Source organism: Bos javanicus, chromosome 11 (genome assembly GCF_032452875.1).
Source record: "Bos javanicus breed banteng chromosome 11, ARS-OSU_banteng_1.0, whole genome shotgun sequence".
Lineage (NCBI taxonomy): Eukaryota > Metazoa > Chordata > Mammalia > Artiodactyla > Bovidae > Bos > Bos javanicus.
Window position 1 is genome coordinate 84,912,608 of NC_083878.1, and position 6,969 is coordinate 84,919,576.

Below are 6,969 nucleotides of genomic sequence, written 5' to 3' on the forward strand. Positions count from 1 at the left end.
TTTGAAATGTCTGCAACAGCTTTAATGGGATTGGAAAATATCTGATGTCTATTGATTTTATAGATATTGCAACTAGGATTGTAGTTTGTTGCCTATATGCATAAATAAAATACATGCTAAATTTCAGTTGAAAAGTAGTAAAAATAAAGATGTAATATTTTATCCATGGTTAAAATCTTCAAAATTTTATCCATGGTTACAATCTTAGAAATTTTATCCACAGACCTCTTGGAGGGCTCATGGACCAAAAATTAAGAGCCTTGCTCTAGCTCAGCATTTTCCAGAGATTCTTGAAACCAGCATCTCTCATAAGCTTCCTCTGGATGTCTGCATGGAAACCAGATGTTCTGAGTGCCTGGGGACCCTCTCTTTGGAGATCACTGTAGCATCTCTTCACTATAAATGAAAGTCTCTATGTTTCAAGGCGCAGATTAACCCAGGCTTCCTTGGGAAAGACTTGCCTGACCATGGAATCCCATGAATGTGTTTTTTCACACCATGGCTCTAATTCATCTGCCCAGAGTTTCTGTTATTACAGAAGGCTAGAGTCACCTGTTCGGAGAAGGCAATGGAACCCCACTCCAGTACTTTTGCCTAGAAAATCCCATGGACGGAGGAGCCTGGTAGGCTGCAGTCCATGGGGTCGACAAGAGTCGGACAAGACTCAGCAACTTCACTTTCACTTTTCACTTTCATGCATTGGAGAAGGAAATGGCAACCCACTCCAGCGTTCTTGTCTGGAGAATCCCAGGGACGGGGAAGCCTGGTGGGCTGCCGTCTATGGGGTCCCACAGAGTCGGACACGACTGAAGCGACTTAGCAGTCGCAGAGTCACCTGTTAACTCTTGTTCTAGTCACTAGTCCAAAGTGTTTGCCTTGCCTTGCTACTATATTTTATCAGCTTAAATTGTAGATGTCAATTATCATTATCATCTCAACAAAATTACTTTGCATTTTATAAAGCTTAGAGGAGATTTTATTTGTTTCTTGTGATAGATCTCTGTGGGTAGGTACAACCCAGACATAATCGTTATCTTACATATGCAGGAACTCTGGGAGATAGTGAAGGGCTGGGAAGCCTGGCATGCTGCAATCCACGGAGTAGCAAAGAGTCGGATATGACTCAGCAACTGAACAACAACATAAGAGGAAAACCCAGCAACCATATCAAAGTGGAATCCCCTTTCTCCTGTCTGTCTTCACATCTGCCTCCCCTCCAGCATCTCAGAGTTTGGCCAGCACAGGAGGTTAGTGTATGTCAGTGGCTGATTCTTTGAAGTCTTCTCCTGCAGTTGAAGAGATCATTCTCTATTTCTAAACCTGTTGCAAGGCTGGCTGTCCAGTTAAGAACTGCCAAAAAGAAAAGCCAAAGCATGTAATCACTAACAAAGAATCTGGAGCCATTTCGTACAACATCTTCAGGTTAAAGAGGAAGAAACAGAATCCAAGAGAAGGAAATGAACATCGTCAAGAAGCAGGAGAGGACCTAGGTCATAGGGCTCCCACTGAGATTGCAAGTTTATTTGTTCCAGTAACTAGCATTACTTTCCCAAATGTAATTCATTTGGAATGATATAATCAACAAGAATAGTCATGAGTGCCTACTCTGTGCAAAGTATTTTCACAGACAGTCTTGCAAATAAAAAAATTATTAAACACAATCTTGAATTTCCTCCATAGTATGTTTCTTGTATAAAAAATATCTCTATTATACATGTTAAATCTAGGACTTGATAAGGCTATGTGCAAGTGTATGTCTGTATATTTGCATATGTAGAAAAACATTTGAGCATACTTACGTGAACAGAGATAATACATACACAATTATATACACACAATAACTATAATGTATAGCATTATACATTTACACATCCAGACATTTACATGTTTGCATATGAGTGAGCCCTACTATACTCTATATAGAAAATTAATCAGAAATGTGTATGCAGAGTGGGTGATATTTATGTGATATGAATGTCAAATGTAGACATCAGTAGGCATTAATGCACATGTTCAGATGCATGTGTATATACAGAGATGTGCAAATATGCATGCCTGTACATATACGAGGGCTTCCCAGGTGGCTCAGTGGTAAAAGAACCTGCCTGCCAATGCAGAAGACATAAGAGACACGGGTTCAATTGCTGGTTTGGGATCATCCCTTGGGGGAGGGCATGACAACCAACTCCAGTATTCTTGCCTGGGAAATCCCATGGACAGAGGAACCTGGCGGGCTGCAGTCCATAGCATTGCAAAGAGTTGCAGTTGGACTGAGTGACTAAGCGCACACACACACACATACACACACACAAAGCAGAGAGACAAATGCACAATTTAAATATACACTTACATGTTAAATACATAAAATATGTACATGCATACGTTTATGCCACACTTAGACAATAATATGTGTGCATAAATCTACATATAAATCGACATGAAATATTTGAAAATTCAGTACTTGTTCATTTGGTTGTCTTCCTTATATCCTTAACACCCTTCACTCCACCCAACTTCATCAACAAACCCTCCAAGATGAGGAGGCTATTTATTAAAATTCCTGCACACACCCTCATTCTTCAAACCGCAGGCGCTGTTTGGGTGCTGGCTGTGTTCCAGAGCGGAAGGCCAATAACCAAGTGCTCAGATAGACCCAAGAACTGGGACAAACAGGATAAAGTCTGGGCTGGAAAGAATTCTAGAAACAGCTCATAAAAATGTCCCACTGAGCTCTGGCAGAGCTTGTACACTTGGAGCTCACACGGCCTAAGGCTCTGTTTCTTCAAATGAGGTATCTCCATTCAGCCTACAGGGCTTTTCAGCCAACCCAACATGTGTGACTTTAAAAATAAAAAAGGCCCCTTTGACCCATGGCATGAATGAAAAGTTAAGGAAAATTTGAATTGCAAACATGGCATGAGGAGTTATGAAATTAAAAACTATTTCTTTATAGAAGTCATTTCTTCCAAGGATAAATAACATTCAAAGAACGTGGATGGTTTATGTACGAATCTATTTACTTGACAAATCCTATCCACCTGCTGTGACTGTGCTAAACACTGCAAGTAGAGAGATGAAAGCCATTTCCAAGGAACTCACGGTGTCTGTGCTAACCTGAGTGCCATACTCAGGAAGGGGGCCCCTTGAGAGGTGAAGGATGAGTAGGAGTGAGCCAAGAAAGCAACAGGCAGGACACCTCAGACCTATGGAACAGCATGCACGGAAACACAGAGACCAGAAGAGTCAGGCAATACTGTGGGAAGACAAATCCCTCAGGACTGAAGGAAGGAAGTTGGAGAGGACAGTGGACTTGTTAGGAGATGGGGTCAGAAAGAAGACAGGGCAAGATGGGAGCATCCCAGAAGACCAAACAGAGGACTTTGCATGGATCTGAAACTCCACTAGATGCCACTGCAATGTTTCTGTGAGCTTCTAGGCCTCAGTCTGTAATCCTAAGACATAGTGACCATTAAAAAAGTCTGCACTCAGTTTGACATCTCTAGGTCCATCCATGTTGATGCAAATGACATTTTTTCATTCTTTCTTATAACTGAGTAATATTCTCTTATAAATATGTACCACATCTTCCTTATCTATTCTTCTGTTGATGGACATTTTAGGTTGCTTCCATGTCCTGGCTATTGTGAGTTGTGCTGCAAAGGGTGCATGCATCTTTCCAATTGTGATTTTTCTCCAGATACATGCCCAGAAGAGGCATTGCTGGGTCATATTGTATCTCTATTTTTAGCTTTTTAAGGAACCTCCATACTGTTCTCAATAGGGTTGTACCAATTTACATTCCCACCAACAGTGTAGAAGGGTTCCCTTTCCTCCACACCCTCTCCAGCAATTATTGCTTATAGATTTGTTTTATGATGGCCATCCTGACCGGTGTGAGGTGCTACCTTATATCATATGATATCACCTATATGTGGAATCTAAAAAAAAGAGTACAAATGAACTTATACAAAATAAGAATCAAGCTACAGATGTAGAAAACAAACTTACGGCTACCAAGGGGGAGGGATAAATTGGGAGACTACAACTGACATATACACAATACTATATATAGACAGCTAATAAGGGCCGACTATATAGCGTGGGGAGCTCTAGTCAATACTCTGTAATGGTCTGTATGGGAAAAGAATCTAAAAAGGAGGAGATGGAAATATGCATATATATATATATATATATATATATATATATATGATTCACTTTGCTGTACACCTTACACAACTCTGTCAGCCAACTACACTCCAAAAACTTTCTTCAAAAGTGCACATGTGATTATCTTCCACTCCTCATTAGGTATCAATTAGAGTAGGAGCAGATTAGATGCAAATGTTACTACATGTCTTTCAATTGACATGTATGTCTTACTTAAACCAAAGCAAAGGCAGTATTAGAGCTCCAGTTTATTTACTAAAAATAGAAGATATCTACACAAATCCCTCAAATTCTACATGAGCGGCATGCAAATGTAGTGATATGATTGCATCTTTTGGTAAGGCCCAAAGAAAGGTCTCTTGATATTCAAACAATACATTCCTGAGTATGATTGTAGAGCTCCTCCTGTTTACAGAGAGAATCTATTTTTCTATGCCTGAGTATTCTACCAAACAGATTCAACACAATATTCAATACAAATACCAACATAATAGTCTACTCTGTGTAGGCCAATAGGATGAGGTAGGTGTGTCTACAGGGCAGTTGAGTACCCAGGCCAATATGCTCGCATTCCTGGATGACCCCTGCCACACCCTGGAAACAAGCCCAGGTTGGCTCCTTGAAGGCTCACAGGCCACACAGTAATGGGGGTGATCTTTCCAGTTGTGTCCATCCAAAATAGGCCTGCCCCTGCCAACCCAGCTGCTGACCAATGACCCAGAAATGAACTCAGGCCCAACCAACAGAGCCTGGTCCAAATCAGTAGAACCTCCCAGCTTGCCCATTGACTAGGAAGCGAAAATGAGTATGCTGGGTATTTGTCACTGAGGTTTTGTGGTTGATTATTGTGTATTGCCTTTGAGGCACTAGAAAATGAATGTGGTTTTGGAGTCCAAAAACATGATCTAAGACCTGGTACCTCCACTTGTGAGATATATGTTCTTGTAAAAAAAAAGCATTGCATCTTTCTAAGCCCCCACGGTACTCTTTGTAAAATGGGAAGAACCACACCCAAGAGCAGAATTGCGTGATGATCTGAGCAACATGTAAAGCACTGGTATTTAATACACACTTGGTACCTGGAACTTTAATTAGTACTCCCCCTGCTCTCACAACAGTCCTCATCCAATGATTCTGACAGCACAGACTTTTAAAAGGCACATTCTCTGTTGAGGCTGGCAAACCAGCATGATGAGGTGAAAGCGGTTCGGGGGCTCTGAGCACCTCTTCTTTAAGGCCAACTTGTGAAACCACCAGCTAATTTAAAACAGGCTCCTGCGGACAACAGATATCCCCACAACCATAGTGACCCTGGGGCTGGGAGCTCACAGCTCCCTCTACTTAGTGAGATCCTTCCCTGCCGGGCGGGGCCTGCCCAGAGCTCAGAGCTCTCCCAGAGCTCAGCGATGGTGGACAACTGGGGAGTCCCACTCAGACCACCCAGGAGCCTTAGCTGATGCACTTGGCTGCCTAGTTACAACATGCACTGATGAGAAGGCGATGTTCCCGCAGCCTGTGCTTGCCGCTGCCCTGACTCTGGCTCTCAGGGTCACCCCATGGGGGAGGCAATGCCTTTGATCTACAAAGCCCATGTCCACTTTGATCCTGGTCACCTTCGGGGTCAATCTGTCAGCAGCTGGCCCTTCCCACCATGTCAGTCACCTGTGCCCTGAGACAGGCATTTAATATTTCCAGATGGAGAGAGACTGAGAAAGATACTGGAAGCTTTTGTGGTGAAGCCAAGAATGCAATTTGAAAGAGACTCAAGATGCTCTCCACACTCCGTCTTTTTCTTTGGATTCCTCTCAGCCATAGGAAAGGAATGGTGCAAAGGCTCTTATGTCCTACCAGTCACTGGGCATTGTTACCCCGATTATCACAATCAACTTGGAGTCCAAGCTGAACCCAAACACTTGCTATCTAAGCAACTGTGGGGAAGTCCCTACACTATGCAGATCCCAGTTTTCCCATCTAAGGAGTAACAATAATTTCTTGATAATAATATATGTAACATGCTTGGCGTTGAAATACTCCAAAACATCATTTTCATGTGTATGCCTGCCTACTCAGTTGTGTCTGACTCTTTGTGATCCCATAGACTGCAATCCACCAGGCCCCTCTGTCCATGGAATGCTCCAGGCAAGAATACTGGAGTGGGTTGCCATTTCCTTCTCCAGGAGATTTTCCAGACCCAGGGATCAAAACTGGGCATTTGCAGGCAGATGCTTTACCATCTGAGCCACTAGGGAACTTTTCAGATCCCAGTTTTCCCATCTGAGGAATAACAACGATTTCTTAATAATAATATATGTAAAATGCCTGGCATTTAAATACTATGAAACATCATTCTCATACTAACTGCATGATCAAGACCTGCCATCTTAGAGGGGAAGAGACAGACACTCAAAGACCCAAGGTGAGTAGGGGGTAGACATGAGATTTGAGCCCAGGTCTTCCAGGCTCCAAATTCCCTATTGTCATCCTGTTACATTGTCTGCTGTGAATTAAACACACTGATCTACACATACGGGCTTCCCAGGTGGAGCTAGTGGTAAAGAACCCCACTGCCAACACAGGAGACATAAGAGATGGGGATTCGACCCCTGGTCAGGAAGATCCCCTGGAGGAAGGCATGGCAACCCACTCCAGCATTCTTACCTGGAGAATCCCCATGGACAGAGGAGCCTGGTGGGCTACATCCATAGGGTCGCAAAGAGTCAGACACGACTGAAGTGACTTAGCACACACACACACACGCATCCGCACTTTAAAAATTCATTCATAAGCTGTTCTACGTGAGTT